This window comes from Ptiloglossa arizonensis, chromosome 3 (assembly GCF_051014685.1).
Source record: "Ptiloglossa arizonensis isolate GNS036 chromosome 3, iyPtiAriz1_principal, whole genome shotgun sequence".
NCBI lineage: Eukaryota > Metazoa > Arthropoda > Insecta > Hymenoptera > Colletidae > Ptiloglossa > Ptiloglossa arizonensis.
In genome coordinates this window covers 24,556,652-24,575,705 of record NC_135050.1, presented here as the reverse complement: position 1 = coordinate 24,575,705, position 19,054 = coordinate 24,556,652, and the positions used below count along the sequence as shown (strand labels likewise).

The 19,054-nt window shown below is 37.6% G+C and overlaps 1 protein-coding gene across 5 annotated transcripts in view; it reads right to left on the bottom strand.

Annotated features, from left to right (window-relative positions):
• LOC143144593 (uncharacterized) overlaps positions 1–19,054 on the bottom strand; it is a 259,819-nt gene that overhangs the window by 181,073 nt on the left and 59,692 nt on the right. The window lies entirely within an intron of this gene.

Below are 19,054 nucleotides of genomic sequence, written 5' to 3'. Positions count from 1 at the left end.
TAAAAAAAATTAAATTTACACGATGGAATTTATTATTTCCGACAATTAAACTTTTCTCATAATTGTTTTTACCCGCTGTTTTACGATAGTCGTGCGAAAGGAGGGTAGTTGGACACCTGCCCAACGAGGCACGAAAAATCAACTAATATGTACTAATATGTACAACAGAACGAACAATGTTCGTATATTTCAAATCGTTCCCATCGACAATTGCCAGAGAAGCAATTACACGGCTGTCCGATGTAACGCGAAGAATAAAAAAACTAAAGAAGCACGGTCTTACGGGATTATTTATGTTTACAGAAGATCGACGATGTATTAATATGTACAACGGAGAGGAACAGTGTCCGTACATTGTATCCCATTGTCATCAACAGTCGTGAACGAGACAGTTGGGTCTATTCATCAACAGTCGTCTGTCCGGCGTTCGCAGAATATCGCAGGCATGCATAATTGATGACTTTCGTTGAACATAAATCAGTGTTTAGGCGTTAACGTCAGTTTGGTCGATCGACGAGGAAACGAACTTTTGCAACTCAATCTCTAATCAACATTCCAATTGCAGTGGGCTGATGTTCTGTTTACAGATATAGTATTCGTTTCGTGAACGTATTTTCAGGATGTTTGGAAGACATAACCCCGAGCTGTTTTACTTTCTAAATGTTTTCGATCGCAATGGACGATTGGAGACCTAACGTAAACCGTTCACCCTCGTAGGTGGTCCTTCGTTGAAGGATAAATAGTGACTCGAAGTCACGCAGCTGTCAAAAAGAATCGATTGTTTGGAGTAGGTTGGATGTATCGAGGGACAGGCTCGTCGTTGCCTAAACAATAAAGATATTGTTCTAGAGGACCTGGTCACGCAGTGGAGAAAGCGATACCTGTAGATAAGACCGAGAAACGATATGGTACCGCTACCCCGGATCTTTGGAATCTTTTTCCTTTACACGATAAAAGCAACATATTCTATTAGAATTAAATACATATTCTATTAGGTTCTATTAGGCTATTCGTTTATTACATATTCTATTAGGTTGTTCGAAAAATCATTTCGTTTTCCGAAATGGAGAATATATAATTTAATAAAATGTTTACACACTCTAAAGAAATCGTGTTTCATTTTCACCAAAAGAAAACGAAGTGACTTTCCAAATAACTCAATACAAGTTAGATACGTAGTCAACAAACGAGTATTAATATAGCCTTAATAGGAGGAAGAAATTTAAGTATTGTAAAATAAAGCATATCCACGATAAATGAATATACTTTTTCACAATATATCTCTCCATGTTTCATTTTTCTTTAATTCTGAATTCAAGGTACCCACTTTGTGGTTTCTTAAAGACCACTCGGTTTTTAGATAAGTTATCATACTTTTTATTTGCTAACTGTTTTCTAAATAAGATTTCTGTATTGTACATCGACAAATTATCGCTGCCAGGTGTTTCTCTTTGGCTGGTGTCTCTTGGATCGATCAAAACTTACAACATTTAAACTTAAAAAGAAACTTACAAGCAATACTTCGGTACTGGACACTTTGATAGAATACGTTTTGTTTTCGTTTGTACCACCCAGTGGTACACTGTCCACACGAGTATTTTTTTTCCAAATATTTCCAATTTTGAAATCTTGTACAAGATTTCGTACACAGACTCTACAAAACCGACGTTGTACACAGACTCGAAAGTCACTCGAAGTTTACGTTGCACTTTGCACGACGCGAGTGAGACTTTTGCGTCCGACTGTACGTAAATCTTCAAGGGTGGAAAGACGCCGCTTGACTGATTAACCCCTAGACGACGTCTTCCGTAGATGGTACGGACTTCCGTTGCCTCGCATGGGTAATTACGAGAAGAGCCAACTGTTCCCAACCGCGCTGCATCGCGTGGAATTAAACCGTAGGAATTATGGACACTTTCGCCGGAACGACCACGCGGCACCCGAGTCACTTCAGAAGTTGGTGCTCGATGACGCTGTACTTCTTTTCGAGAGGTAATCTTAGACCGTTTTGATGGCCTAACCTAATTTTAGTAACGGTAGGTGCTACATCACGTTATCCCGAGTGTCTCAACGGGCACTGTACTTTTTCATCGTTAATCTTCCCTTCGCTTCGATAAGGAGGATAATAACCGACAGTGTCGGTTTGTCGGGATTACAAGACCCACCTTTTGGAATTTAAAATTCGATTATCCGTGGGATGAGACCTCAACAATGTGAAAGAGGACGATATATCAACCGATACGAGTATTTATGGTTACAAAAGTCTCTGGTGGATTTCAAAATGCGGACTGTTAACCTTCTTGAGTAAATAATGGTTCACAATGCAATCGTGTGACTTTTCGGGCAAGTATTAAAATGCACATTATGCACTTTTAGTCGACCAATTCGAGCTTCACGATGATATTAACAAATATTGATATTTATCATTATAAAAGTCTCTAGAAGATTTCAGAACATCGATTGTTAACCCTCTTGAGTAAATAATAATTCACAATACAATTGTGTGACTTTTCGTGCAAGTATTAAGATGCACATTATGCACTTTTAGTCGACCAATCCGAATTACACTATGATATTAACAAATATTGATATTTGTCGTTATAAAAGTCTCTAGAAGATTTTAAAATGTCAATTATTAACCTTCTTGAGTAAATAATAATCCACAATACAATCGTATTCCCTTTAGTGCAAATATTAAGATGCACATTATGCACTTTTAGTCGACCAATCCGAATTACACTATCATATTAACAAATATTGATATTTGTCGTTATAAAAGTTTCTAGAATATTTCAAAATGTCAACTATTAACCTTCTTGAGTAAATAATAATCCACAATACAATCGTATTCCCTTTAGTGCAAATATTAAGATGCACATTATGCACTTTTAGTCGACCAAACCAAATTACATTATAATATTAACAAACATTCACATTTACCATTATAAAAGTCTCTAGAAGATTTCGGAACATCGATTGTAAACCTTCTTAAATAAATAATTATAAATAAACACGATACAATAGTGTTACTTTTCGGAAGAAAAACGTCAATACAGTTAATCGATCAATTTGAATGGTAGGAAATCTTCGTTTATACGAACAGAAGTCGCGAACTCCGCAGGTTTAACGATTGCTAACCAGTAGTATGGCAATTACGTTTCTCGAAACTCGTTCTCACCAGTTACGAGGGCTTTCGTAACCGGTGTTATTTGAACTATGCTGTATTGGTTTCGTACGCGTTCTCGTTGTTTCAGGGTTACGAACAGGCGTACGGTATTCTTGCCATATTCCCCTGCAGTCCGCGTCGTTTCAACGCGTTCGTTCAAGTGTTCGTTTCCTGTGAGCGACCAAAGCAAAGAGAGCTCGAAGGGTCTACGCCGAGTGAAAAATGTCACTCTTAAGGAAGTGATTCAAACCGGTCCAGTTGAATATCGTTAACAAAGAATTGGGTGCAAGTCCACGGTAAATGTGCCTCCGGATCGAAACGAAATCACTATCGCGGGAACGACGTATCGTGCATTTCGTAGTATCAATTATCGTGGCGTGTGCAAATACGAACACCGATCTATATTCCGAATTATAATTTCGTAAATATTCATTTCTTCGTTGTGGAAAAATTTGGACAAATTCTTCAAAGACTACTCAACGTGTAAGCAAAATTGTAGATTGAAATAATTTATAGATTTTTTAAAATAAAAATAATAACTATTACCTATTTTTTGATTCGAAAGATACTCCATTGATGATGTTTAAACATCGAAAAGTGTATCGTAACCATCGAATATTCGCGCGTACGTGCAATCAGGATCGATTAGGCACGTAGTCGTTATTTTTTCTCCGCATATTTGCAATCCTGATTCATCCGAACGAGCGTCACCTTTCACGTTTTCCGGTATTGATTACACCGGTAGGACGATATTCGTTCGACTATGATAAAGGGGAATTCTTTACTTCTGAGAAGCCATAATCACATGGCGTTACGAAGACGTGCTAACGTGTCGCCTAAGGTTTCGTATACACGTAGAACGTTCACGGCTGTTCGTACATAGTTCACACCCATTGAGCGTAAAATGATTTCTTGGCGAGTGCTTGTAATCCGTGAAAGGAATTTCGAGCACGCAAATTTCGCGCTCGTGTACAATGACACGGGAACAACACAGGTACATGGGAAACTCGGTGAAATCTAAGACCATAATCGAGGATAATGGAATCTGGCAAAAACGTAGAATTCGATCCGTGAACGATTCTCCTTGCGCGAATTGAACGAAATTGAATCGATTGGACATTCTTCAAATCGGGCCAATTTATTTTTTAACGTCAAAATTCGAATATATTCACAATACCTGAAAATTGAAACAAGAGAGATAAAACGAGCAATAATTATACATACGTTAAAAATAATCGACGTGGTCGTTATCAAAGTTTCTTCTCTATTTCCTTTTACAGTCCACTCGTCTGAACTTCCATTTCATTTATTACTCTGGAAGTTGTCCAGTACTAAAATTTCGATTGTATAATTTTAATCGAGAAATATAATTTTTTATCTCGCATTTCAAATGTCCCTCAAATTGTCACGAAACCTTTACACTCGTCCCAGTAGTATATTCGAACCTTGAAAAACAATAGGCTACCCTAAATCTTCAATCGCTGGCTAAACACCTCCATTGGCTCACGCATCTTCGGTTCATAATGCATTAACGTTACCAACGCGACGAACGCAAAAACTACACCGAAGAAACACGAGAAGAAGACGTCGTCTCATGAATCTTTCATGAACGGGATCGTTTAACTCGTGCGCCACGGAGTATCTATTAATCCCGTATGCAATGCATCAATTACGACGGAAAAAAAAAAGAAGTGGTGGAGGGGGAGGGGGGTTTAAATCTTGGTAAACACCGTGGAACGATCTGCATAAAGCTACGACAATCAATTTCGAAACGAATCACCGATGTTTGCTTCCTTTAGCGGTAACGAGCGAAAGTTCATCGATAAATGAAACGAAAAATATGAAATACAGCGACGTGTATTCTTCTGTTTAGATGGTTAAGGAATCTAGAAAAGTATCGATGACTTCTCGATTTTTTTTCAAAGAAATTGCGAGACTTTTTGCTACCGAGTTTTCATACACGTGTGTAACCATGTTTACGTTAAATTCACGATTTTTTACAGATGAAAATAATAAGAATTACAGGAGTTGTGTAATTTCGAGGGAAGCTTCGTTTCGAAAAATCGTTTCGAATAACTGAGATGATTCTGTTTTGTTCGAGCAAGATTATAGTATCAAACAGCATCTTGATCAGTGTCTAAGTGACTATAATACGAACCATGTAGAAAAATTTTGAAAATTTACCAAATGGAAATTTTTGAAATTCGAATTTCGATCTTTTCGTGTCTTTTTCGACTTTAGAGAGGTAGAAGAAATAGAAAAGAACGTTAAATTTTGAAATCCGTGATTCGTGCAACGAAAGAACATTCGCTGAAGATTCTCTCCAAATTTGAAGTAAATCGATCGATTAGATCTTGAGATATACTAGGTTGTTCAATAAGTTTTTTTCTATTGTAAAAAAAATACTACGACACTTCAATTTTGAACAACTTTAAATATGCAAACGAGTCGACAGATCTGCATGAAATTTCACATATGTTCATCGAACAGTAGTACCATTTTTAGAAAAATAAAACGACAAAACTAACAACTCCATTTCTTATCGAACGATCTATTACTGTTGGTTAGTTTAAAAAATGCGGATTCGAGGAAAAAGCGTTTAAAATTATCGTCATTCAACCTGTGAGACGTACTCTGCTTTAATTTCGTTAATTTTGCAAATTTGAAAAAATCCTTTCGCATGAATATTTTCAAAGACGTATAAATTTAAGAAAATATTTAACACTTTGGAGCACAATGGGTTAAGAAATGTCCCTTTCGATACCCTGACATGCACATTGGGATATTTTCCACCCCACCATGAAAAATTAAAATAACTCCATACAAGTCGCACAGTGAGATTGTTAAAATTCCAACTTGTAATTGAATATATAATTAATCTGTCTTTCAAGTTTAATTATATTCCATCGTTTGGCAACTGTGCCAAATAGCACAATACAGCTCGGTATTTCTATTTTATCGGTAAATCAAACTGTCTTAAATTCCAGAAGGTATATCTTTCGCGTGTATTCTATACATAAGCTTTCAGTTTATTACAGTAACAAACAAACTCTTATTTTATGTAATAAACGTCACACGTATCCCAAAAATAGAATCTTCTAAAAAATTCTTAAAAAAACCATTACACCCTCCACAAACACATACACATACACATACATACATACTCCTACCAGAGTTAATCTTTATCGTACCTTTAGATATTATTGAAAATTCAACAGAGTAGAAAATCAACGATTTTATCCTCCAAATCGACTCACCCTTGCATCAAAAATACCCACCCTCCCTTTAAATGCACATTACGGAATAACGAAGTAATCACGGAAGCCGTAAAGTGAACGAGAAGGGTGTTCAGGGTGGGTGTGTTGTCGTCGTAGCTGGTGGGAGGTTCAACATCAAACGGCTGCTTGGAAGGTTTCCCTTCACTTTAAAAGGATGAACTACGTGACATTGAACCGGTCTTTTTGCGAAACTTGGAACAGTGAACCCGTTGCACGGTGGTAGTTTCCGTCCGTGGGAAACGCGAGACTTATAACAGTGAGCATCCTGGATTGCATGCACTTTATCCCTGCATCGAATTAAATCCCGGTGCAACAAGACCAGAGGAGATCCTCCTCTCCTGTCGGCGGGCAAAAACTTGCTGAACAGTCCGCGAGCAGAAACGTAATATCGAATGCTCGTTTCCTTTTGTACGTTGGAAACGGGCGTCACGCTGTTGCGATTTTCTTTATCGTTTATATGGATCGGTGTAGCTCGAGGTTACCGCGGGAACGATTTCTTTTCCGGTAGTTTTTCGCGCGTAGGACCAAAAACCGAAGGACCGAACGAGTCGTCGCGTCGCGTCGCGTCGTGTTTTCGCTGTTTCTCCAACGTGGAGAGAAGAGATCCGCGTCGGTGGGACGTCGCGAACATCAACCATCGTACAACACACCAGGCGTGCTATATATAGCGGAGTTGTAGTAATTTTCGTTCGTTTTGTTCCCTCGAGCTTCGACGTTCGCGAGAAACGTTTCCCGCGTGTCTGTGGTAGCGTATACGCGACGCGTTTTCAATCGTGGTACGTTGTCTAGGTGATTAGGTTTTGGGAAAGGAGGAAAATGAGAATAGGGAGATTTTGGGGAGAAAATTATAATTTTCTTAAGGAAAGAATGTTACGGGGTTTTTTTGATCGACCTTGTGGAAAAGAATAATAATAATGTTGTCGAGGAAAGAAATAATTATTATGAGTATTAATGAAATGATATTGAGAGTAATTGTACGATTATTAACGGAATGATATTGATAGTAATTATAGGATTATTAACGATATGATAATGATAATAATTGTACGATTATTAACGAAAGAATATTATGGGGTTCTTGGATCGACGACGCGGAAAAGAATAATAATGTTGTCAAGGAAGGAATATTATGATTTTTGGGTCGACGACGCGGAGAATAATAATAATAATATTATTATTAACGAAAGTATATCGCGATCCTTGAATCGATGTCACGGAAAATAATAATAATATTATTAGTGAAAGATTATCAGGATTCTTGGAACCACGTCGCGGAGAAAATACTAACATTCTTAAGAAAAATAATCACGGTTCTTGACTCGACAATAACTTTATCGATCTTATATGTATTATCGACGAAATTAAAATTTCGATATATCTCCGTTCATAGTCGTGTGAAAATTTCAATTCGGTTTCGAATTCGCAATTGTTATTGGATTGTTCGGAAAGTGATTTCGTTTTCCAAAATGGAGAATATATAATTTAATAAAATGTTTACACGCTCTAAAAAAATCGTGTTTCATTTTCACTAAAAAAAAAAAACCGAAATGACTTTCCGAACAACCTAATAAACCTAATATTTTCTGTTACCTCGCGGAAGAAACGAACCACGGTGCAATACATATACAAATGAAAAAATATTTCCCACCGAGTCGAGTTTCGAAAAATCCACATCCGCTTCGCTGCTATTTTTCAGTGGAACTTCCTAAAAAAATTTCCACCCCACCTTCGTCCCTCAACGCGCGAAAATCGAGCGCGTGGAAAAATCGCGTAACATCGAGAGTAGACCGGGTCTGCGCGGCATTATGCAAAACCCATTGAAGAATGTTTGAAGGAACGGTTGCCTAACCGATAGTGCGAATACGCCTCTATAGACCGTTCTCGAGGCACACGCGGGAGCGAACACATCGGTGTAATATCTCAAACGAATTCATGACTCAGAGATGGAACCGCGGATAAGACATTACTCGCGGGATATTACGCGTTCGTTGGAATTCTATCAGCGCCGCGAATTACAGACGGAAAATCGTTCGTGGCGGGGTGTATGCACCGCCAAGTTTCGCCAGCGGACCTTGCACTCCGCGGCATGCGCGCCGGTGAACACGCACGCGATATTCGCGATACAACCGAAAGAATCGACTGACGGAGAGGAGAGACAGAGAGAGAGAGAGAGAGAGAGAGAGAGAGAGAGAGAGAGAGAGAGAGAGAGAGAGAGAAGAGAGACGGAGAAGAGAGACAGAGAAGAGAGAAGAGAGACAGAGAAGAGAGACAGAGAAGAGAGAAGCGAGACAGAGAAGAGAGAAGAGAGAAAAGAGATAGAGAAAAGAGAAGAGAGAAGAGAGACAGAGAAGAGAGAGTAAAAAGAGAAAAAAGAGAAGAGAGAAGAGAGAAGAGAGAAGAGAGAGTAAAAAGAGAAAAAAGAGAAGAGAGAAGAGAGAAGAGAGAAGAGAGAGTAAAAAGAGAAAAAAGAGAAGAGAGAAGAGAGAAGAGAGAGTAAAAAGAGAAAAAAGAGAAGAGAGAAGAGAGAAGAGAGAGTAAAAAGAGAAAAAAGAGAAGAGAGAAGAAAGAGAAAAAAGAGAAGAGAGAAGAGAGAGTAAAAAGAGAAAAAAGAGAAGAGATACAGAGAAGTGAGAAGAGAGAGTAAAAAGAGAAAAGAGAGAAAAGATACAGAGAAGAGAGAGAAAAGATACAAAGAGAGAGAAAAGATACAGAGAAGAGAGAGAAAAGATACAAAGAGAGAGAAAAGATACAGAGAAGAGAGAGAAAAGATACAAAGAGAGAGAAAAGATACAGAGAAGAGAGAGAAAAGATACAAAGAAGAGAGAGAAAAGATACAGAGAAGAGAGAAGAGAGATAGAGAAGAGAGACAGAGAGAAGAAAGGCAGAGAAGAGAGAAGAGAGAAAAGATACAGAGAAGAGAGAAGAGAGATAGAGAAGAGAGACAGAGAGAAGAAAGGCAGAAAAGAGAAAAGAGAGACAGAGAGAAAAAAGAGAGAAAGAGAGAGAGAGAGAGAGAAAAGAAACAGAGACAGAGACAGAGAGAGAGGGAGAGAAATAAAAAAAAAATGCAAGTCGGTAAAAATTTTCTATTCCCTTTCACTTGCGACCGCGGCTGCAACGGAATGACGCAACCCGCCACAATGTATCGACGGTTTCCATTATGGTATCCTCGCGATCCGTGCATCGCGCATAATGCGCGTTTCAGGAAAGACTCTCGAGCGTGTACGGCCTTCTCCAGGTCCGTGACTGCGCGTTCCGCGAGTGTTCTCCTCCCGGAGTCCGATAGTAATCGCGATACGAGCAACTCAATTTTCATAGGTTTCAACCATCGCGCCGCTGGAGACTGAACGCGATTCGTCGCGATTGAGGAGCGCACCACCGACCGGGTAAATACGCGTTAACCCCGTTCAGTATTCGCGCAACTGTTGCGGAATTTATTCCTTTATCGTGTGTCGATTCTTACTCGACGTCGATTTTACAGTAGAGTTTCTCACTTTAGATATTTCATTGCGCGGAAATACACGCGATTTAGTATCTTTAACGCGTTGAGATTTTTTATGGAAGGCTAAAGCTTTGAATGTTTACTTCGTTAAATGTTTAAGCTTTGGTTCTTTATTTGGGAAAAAGAATGGTATAAATGTTGCACTGAGGGTGCTTGATACGAAAGGATACTTTATTGCGTGGAAATATGTGATTTAGTATCTTTAACGCGTTGAGATTTTTTATTAACTGTATTAAACACTTAAGCTTTGGTTCTTTATTTGGGAAAAAGAATGTTGCAAACATTGCCCATGGAATATTCCCAAACTCACCACAAGCGAAACTCAAACTCCTAAGATCAATACCGAAATTATTTTTACAAAAAAATAAGTGCAATAAACATCTCGCTAATAAACAAAAATACCAGCCAAGAAAAAGAATAAAATAACTACGAATCTCTTTAACGTGATCGACGTTATCCACCCAAAGCAAAATGAAAGAAAAATAAATCCATTGTTCTTATTCTCGCGTAATTATTCCAACACGATCCTTATTATTATCTAACGCGATCTACCGTGAAAAATTCATCGATTCCGACCTATGAAAAAAAGAACAAAAAGAAAAAGAAAAAAAAATGCTCGAACACCTTCGACCATTATATTCGAGGCGATTGTCGAGCGTTATCGTCGTTCCCTTTATTTCCAACGAATGGTGAATGTAATTAAACCGGTACGCAATTTAATGTAATTGATAGGTACCGATACGAGACAGTCGCGTGTCTCGGTCAGCCTCGAATCGTTAGAAGATTCCATGGAACGGTTCGATGCAAAAAACAAGTCTCGGTCCCATCGACGGGTGACTACTCACCGCGGCCATTCTCGATGGACGTTTCTCGAAGGGACTAGTTCTTGGCAAAAGGATTTACTTTCCACCGTACGAGAGACGCAGGACGAACGATTCGTTCCACGCGCAACTCGAATCGAAACGTCCGACTCGATCGAGACGAAAAAGTAACGATAAAGTTTCGATCACGTTTTGTAATCACGCCCCGGGAAGATCTTAACTTTTACGCAATTTGGATCGTAAATTGAAAAAATTGAAAATCTGAACGCGGTAGAAATATTATATTACGTATATATTTCCACGTAATAAAATATCCTTTCGTATCGAGCACAATCACGCAATATTTGTAACATTCTTTTTCCTATATAAAGAACCAAAGCTTGAACGTTTAACGAAGTAAATAATCAAAGCTTTAACCTTCGATAAAAAATCTGAACGCGGTAGAAATATTAAATTACGTATATATTTCCACGTAATAAAATATCCTTTCGTATCGAGCACAATCACGCAATATTTGTAACATTCTTTTTCCTATATAAAGAACCAAAGCTTGAACATTTAACGAAGTAAATAATCAAAGCTTTTACCTTCGATAAAAAATCTGAACGCGTTAGAAATACTAAATTACGTATATTTCCACGTAATAAAATATCCTTTCGTATCGAGCACAATCACGCAATATTTGTAACATTCTTTTTCCTATATAAAGAACCAAAGCTTGAACATTTAACGAAGTAAATAATCAAAGCTTTAACCTTCGATAAAAAATCTGAACGCGTTAGAAATATTAAATTACGTATATTTCCACGTAATAAAATATCTAAAGTGAGAAACTCTCGACTGTAAATTTCCTTCCAACGAAGTAAAAAGGTTTCGAGCGTAGAAATGGAAAACTGTACGTACGATGCAATTTAGTTTTATTAGTTTCGTTTTGTTCGTGACATTCGTGACCGTGGTCCCGCGAAAATAACCAACTCCGTTGAATATTGATTTTCACTTACTCGAGGTTTGCGTAATCGCAGCCTCGCGTTTGGCAAATTGAACAAGTCGAATAACACAACGAATGTTGGATTTTGATCTGCACGCGCGAAGTAACCGTGATTGATGGATGAAAAATGGTTAGAAGAGGGATTGAAAAATCATTTCGTGGGGAATGTTTGTTGTAATTAATTTTTGGTTAATATTACAAGTACCAGAAGAGTCGATTTAAGTTTTTGAAAAGTTCTTTTTAAAATTACTCCAATGTTAACTGTATCTTTGCTTACGATATTCGTGGACAATTATCGAAACAGAGAACTGATGGTACTAATGGTTAATTACAATAATTTACCCTTTTCCCATCTAACTTCGAAGATACTTCTCCCAAAGGAGTAATTCATCACATTTGTAATAATCATTGTACTCGCGAAAATACAATTTTGTACAGAAATCGTGCAGAACGTTGACAAACGTTACTTATTTTCTAAATGCACTGATTTTTCTTTCTTCCGTGATAAATCTATTTTTTCATAACAATTTCTACATTTTGTACGTCAAACCTGTACGTTCCCTCTACGATGGACCTACTGGTAAAATGCAAGAGAAAAAATTACACTTTGAAATCTATTTTTTGGGCGATTTTCTCACGGGTCTAAAATGACCCGAACTCGGCCTCCACGAGGTTCGTCCACGTGGAGTTAAAATCCCGCAATCGGTGCGCATGAGAAATCGCGATCCGCGTTTTTTTTTTTCCACGTAATTGTAAAACTAGTTTGACCTTTGCGCGAAATTACACGCGATCGTTGCAAATTACCCATCTGGATTCCACGTGCAATGATGATACGCTATCGCGCGGAGATCAATCGGTGAAATTCGATGAACTTAACCCGTCGATTGGAAACATTTAAGTTACAATTTACAAGCGGCTCGCCACCGTGCTGCAATTTCCACGTGCAACCGAAACAAGACAATCTTTCACGAGTGACGTAACGTTGAAAACAGTAGGCCAAGTTTAATTCGTATCTTCGCGTTTCGTGTTACGGGTTTTCGGATCGATCTCGCGGAGAATAATTATAATGATAATTATACGATGTTAAGGATAGAGTAACACGGTTCTTGGTTCGATATCGTGGAAGAGAATAATGATCATGTTGTTATTAATGAAAAAGTATTATTGTTTCTGGATCGATGTCGCGGAGATAATTATAATAGTAATAATTATACGATATTAACGAAAGAATATTATTGTTCCTGGATCGATGTCGCGGAGAATAATTATAATAATAATAATTTTACGATATTAACGAAAGAATATTATTGTTCCTGGATCGATGTCGTGGAAAATAATTATAATAATAATAATTGTTATACGATATTAACGAAAGAATATTATTGTTCCTGGATCGATGTCGCGGAAAATAATTATAATAATAATAATAATTATACGATATTAACGAAAGAATATTATTGTTCCTGGATCGATGTCGTGGGAAAAAATAATAATATTATTAACAAAAGAAACCCACGCTTATTGGACCGATGTCACGGAAAAAAATAACAATATTATTAACAAAAGAAACCCACGTTTATTGGATCGATGTCGCGGAAAGAAATAATATTCTTAACAAAATAAAACCACGATTATTGGATCAATGTCGCGGAACAAAATAACAATATTATTAACAAAAGAAAGCCACGTTTATTGGATCGATGTCGCGGAAAAAAATAACAATATTATTAACAGAAGAAAACCACAATTCTCGGATCGATGTCACGGAAAAAAAAAATAATATTATTAACAAAGGAAACCCACGATTATTGGACCGATGTCGCGGAAAAAAATAACAATATTATTAACAAAAGAAACCCACACTTATGAAATCGATGTCGCGGGAAAAAATAACAATATTATTAACAGAAGAAAATCACAATTCTCGGATCGATATCACGGAAAAAAATAACAATATTATTAACAAAAGAAACCCACACTTATGAAATCCATATCGTGAAAAATAATCCCCTCGTTATCGACAAAAATCAAATTTCCATTTCCCTCTCCTCCAATTATCATTACAAATTACCCACCTGGATTCCACCTACAACGATGACAAGTTACCGCGCGTAGATCAATCCGGTAAAATTCAACGAACTTAACCCGCCGATTCGCAACATTCGAGTTACAATTTACAAACGGCTCGACCACCGTTCAGGAACTTCCGCGTGCAACGAAAACAATCTTTCACGGTGGCGTAACGTTGGAAACAGTAGGCCAAGTTTAATTCGTACCTCCGCGTTCTCATCGCGGAAGAGAGTAGCGCGTTGCACGCATAAATACGCGTAAGTGGCTGAAATTATTGCCCGGTCCGCGCGTCCTCGTATTATTAGAAACTGCATCAAATGATACACTTCATCGATTTCTTGGGAACCTCCCCGTCGGCTCTCGGCTCTTTCCTTCCTTTTTTTTCCGCTTCTTTCGCACTTCGAGCAGTAAATCATCGGTTCCGTTACAAAATTTACCGCGTCCGTGTTCCTGTTGGATACCACCGGCCAGTCGTACGCTCGGGGAACTTTCCACGGTAAAAGTACTCTAAATTCTACCGAGAAACGCATTTCCAATCACGCGCCACTACTCTTTCACCGTTCGCGATCCGATCGTTGCCGAGATCTCATCGCGAGTTCTCTCCGAGCGATTAAAATAAAATTTGCATTTCGATCGTACGGTTAACCCTGCACGCTCGTACGTCTACTCTGAGTTATCGAAGCTGGGTTACTTGGGTAGATTGAGGCACTGCGAAGATGAGAAGGGTGAAGTGTTTCGTGTGTTCGAATAGGATATAGTAATTAAGGGCGGAAGACGACGAAGTAATTATTTTTGCGAGAAATTTTCTAAGTAACTAGGGTTTCATATTAGAGACTGAGATATACGATGGAGAACTATAAATATAATTTTTATATGAAATTGAGACATTATTGCGTTGCATGTACCTAAAATTTAAAAAAGAATTAATATTTTGCTTTTGCTTCATAATCGTGCGTATTATGTATTAGACAGTGAAGAATTATAAATATAATTTTTATATGAAATTAAGACGTTATTGTGTTACATGTACCTAAAGTTTAAAAAAGAATTAATAAATTTTGGGGTTCCTTCATAATATTGCGTATTATGTATTAGACAGTGAAGAATTATAAATATAATTTTTATATAAAATTGAGACACTATTGTGTTACATGTACCTAAAGTTTAAAAAAGAATTAATATTTTGCTTTTCCTTCGTAATAATGCGTATTATGTATTAGACAGTGAAGAATCATAAATATAATTTTTATATGAAATTAAGACATTATTGCGTTACATGTACCTAAAGTTTAAAAAAGAATTAATATTTTGCTTTTGCTTCGTAATCATGCGTATTATGTATTAGACAGTGAAGAATTATAAATATAATTTTTATACGAAATTAAGACACTATTGTGTTACATGTACCTAAAGTTTAAAAAAGAATTAATATTTTGCTTTTCCTTTATAATTTTGTATATTATGTATTACACAGTGAAGAATTATAAATATAATTTTTATATGAAATTAAGACACTATTGTGTTGCATGTACCTAAAGTTTGAAAAATAATTAATATTTTGCTTTCCCTTCGTAATACTGCGTATCAATATTATTAAATATATGAATTTATCATACGAAATGAAAATTTCGTATAAAATTGATTTGGTTAACCGAACCATTAACCAAATTACTACTTGTTCATCCATCTGGACAACCTTGTTAAAAAAGAAAGTGACCGATTAAGGAAGAAAGTGTAGGAAACTGCATCCGAAGAATAATTTTTTTCAGTCAGAATCTATAAAGTTTATTATTAAATGCCACGGATGTGGCGAATGTAGCGTACTTTCGCTAATAAGACATTGTACTCCAGTTCTGTAAGAAATTCGCAAGGATCTCCACGATGACTCGATACTTTCATGATCGACCGATCTTTATCGCGGGAAAAGGACACGTGTTCGATTAAAATTTATGATTTACCGTTTGATAATCGTTGTAAATTGTTCGCAGGAAATTAAATCTTCGACTTGGTGCGAAAATAACTGATTTACTTACTGCTGTTTAATTCGTTGGTAGTCATCGGTGAGTAAGCTCGTTAAAACGAATTCAATTGTTCGTAATTATTTCACGGAAATTCACACACAATGACGATTGCACGCTTTGAATGCACCGCGTGATCAAACGCGAAAATGTTTTATTTTTATCATTTACCAGAAGCAAGATGACTCATTCTGATCCAGAGATGGAGAAATGGTATTAAACAAATTGGAAAAAAACCATCGAATGACAAAACTTACCGAGCAACCTAATACTATACTGTTTACTATGTTTTTTGTTCGATAAGTTTTACAGTTGGAGAAACTCAACTTATTATCGTTCGATAAACTAAGACTTATCGAACAACCTAGTATTAGAGGTTTACGAAGAAGAGTTATGTTCGTCATCTGGTTTGCTATACTTCGATTCAGTATCGTTCAAAACATGTCTACTGTTTCCACGCGAATACAAAACAAAGCTAGAAAGATACCTGGTTCCGAAACATCTGCGCGCTACTGTATATCCATCATCCTATTCTTCGAGCACAAATAGGCGAACTACACGACCGTTGAAACCTAGGAATGAGACAATTATCTTACTGATACTACCGTGGAGGAAGGAATATCCATTAACCCGTTATGTGACAATGTTCCATTTCAAGAATATTAAAAAAAAAGAAAGAAATTATTTCGTAGCAAAATTCATTCAAATATCGCGCCATTCTTCCAGATATTAACATCGACCTTCGAAACGAGAAATTATTTTCTAGTAAAGTAAAAACGAACCGATGGTTTCTTAAGCACACTTCTTTGTGTGTTCTCTCTTATTATACATCGATTCAATATTAGTCAAAATAGATGAACAAAATTGGAAAAATATTTTGCCTCAAAGCTGCAACGCACTGTAGTATCCATCATTCTATTCTTCGACCAATTGTGTACCAATACTCGATTTCAGAGACATTCGAAAGAAAACAAAATGGTTTACACGTACAAAAATTCTCTCAAACATCACATCATTCAAAATACTAAACATCTACCATCTTCGAATCGAGAGATAATTTCCCAACAAAGTGAAAACGAAGCAACGATTTCTCAAACACATTTCTTCGTGTCTTCTCTCTCATTATACATCGATTCAATGTTACTCGAAATAAATGAACAAAATTGGAAAGATATTTTGCCTCAAAGCTGCAACGCACTGTAGTATCCATCAACCTACTTCTCAATCTATTGTATACAAACTTCTACAAATCCTAAAAAGGATTGTTCACACGTACAAAAATTCTCCCAAACATCAAATCATCCAAAATACTAAACATTTACCTTGGAATCGAGAGATAATTTTCTAACAAAACAAAAACGAACTCACAGTCTCTCAAACACACTTCTTCGTGTCTTCTCTCTCGACACTACTCAAAATACAGAACAAATTTAAAAAGATACTTTCTCTCGAAACTCCTACACACTATTCTTCGTATATCTACGTTTCATTCTACAAATGCTAAAAAGAATTGTTCACACGTACAAAAATCCTCCCAAACATCACATCACCCAAAATACTAAACATTTACCTTCGAATCGAGAGATAATTTTCTAACAAAACAAAAACGAACTCACAGTCTCTCAAACATACTTCTTCGTGTCTTCCCTCTCGACACTACTCAAAATACATAAACAAATTTAAAAAGATACTTCATCTCGAAACTTCTACGCACTATTCCTCAATCTATTACGTACCTACGTTTCTATCTACAAACACTAAAAAAAAAGTTGTTTACACGTACAAAAATCCTCCCAAACATCACACCACCCAAAATACTAAACATCTACCATCTTCGAATCGAGAGATAATTTCCCAACAAAGTGAAAACGAAGCAACGGTCTCCTCAACACGCTTCTTCGTGTCTTCTCCCAGATTCGTGGCACCCAAAAATACATCCGAAGTTAGAAAGGACACCTTGTCCCGAAACTTCGCGAAACGAGCGCAGAACCAGCGCGACACTCGCTCTGTAAGTCCATCGTAAACAAAGCTAACAAAAAAGAAAAACCCCCGAGAACTGGTTGCAATTACCCGTCGCTCTAAATTTACACGAACGAATCCGCGATCCGTTGCAAGTATACTCGCGCTGGCGAGTACAACGTATCCGATGCAACGGTGTCGGCCGTTTAATCGAGATTAACCGCTTAAATTGCATAAAATCGAGTAACTCGGTTATCCAACGAAACGCAAACCGAAACCCTTTCTCATCTCGCGGCGCGAGCGGAACACGCCCGTATCGGGGAAAACGCGACGAGTAAACGTTCGTTATCGGAGGGATCTAGCGCAAGTATCTGGGGTACAACGCCGAGCGTGCGATCCGGTGCAAAAGGCGTAGCTCTTGCTTTCTGTACGCGAACTTAATGACCGATGATTACCGCCGAGCGAAGAGTAATACTCCATGCGGGATGAGTGGGGTACGGATTGGAAACGAAACCGCGTTTAATGCGTGGATTAACGGTACGTACACACGGAGCCAGGTGTTTCAGAAAGTTCCGCGACCAGAACCGCGAGAAAAGGGAAGAAAAATAGAAAGAAGAGAAAAATTCAATTGAAGAAAAAAGAAGAGGAGAAGAGGAGGGTGTTTCGACGCCTACTTGTAATCGGATACCATTAGGCGGTTCTACTCGCTCGATTTCTAGAGAGCTCTTCTGCTCTTCTTTCTCGTGGTACTACCGTTACTTCTGCCCAGAATTTCCGAGAAAAAGCACCGATGAAAACGAAAGACGATCGATCGAACGTGCACGCGCGATCGCGACCAAGGGAAAGCCTCTCTCGCGGTTTCGCGATCGGCGGAAGAAGCGAGTTTCCAATGACGCGTTCCGAGGATGAAAATCATCGGTCGTTGAGGAGTTACTTCAACCTTGCACGATGAACGATCTCTACTCCGAACTGTGCATTAAGATCGAATTGCGCGAAATTGAAATTCGACGGAAGAGATACAGGTTTGGAAAAATGTCGGGAATACGTGTTTGTTTCTTCGACGCTCGTGCGTCGATTAACACTAGGTTTACGGAACACGGTATTTCGACACATTTCTATCGATGAGGAAAATTACGAATTTCGTTTACATTTTTTTTTTTGGTTGCTTGTACCGACTTTTATCCATTTAACGAGACAATATGTATCGAAATTCATTTTCTTCGAAGCTTTCTAATTTTATAATTCTCTATAA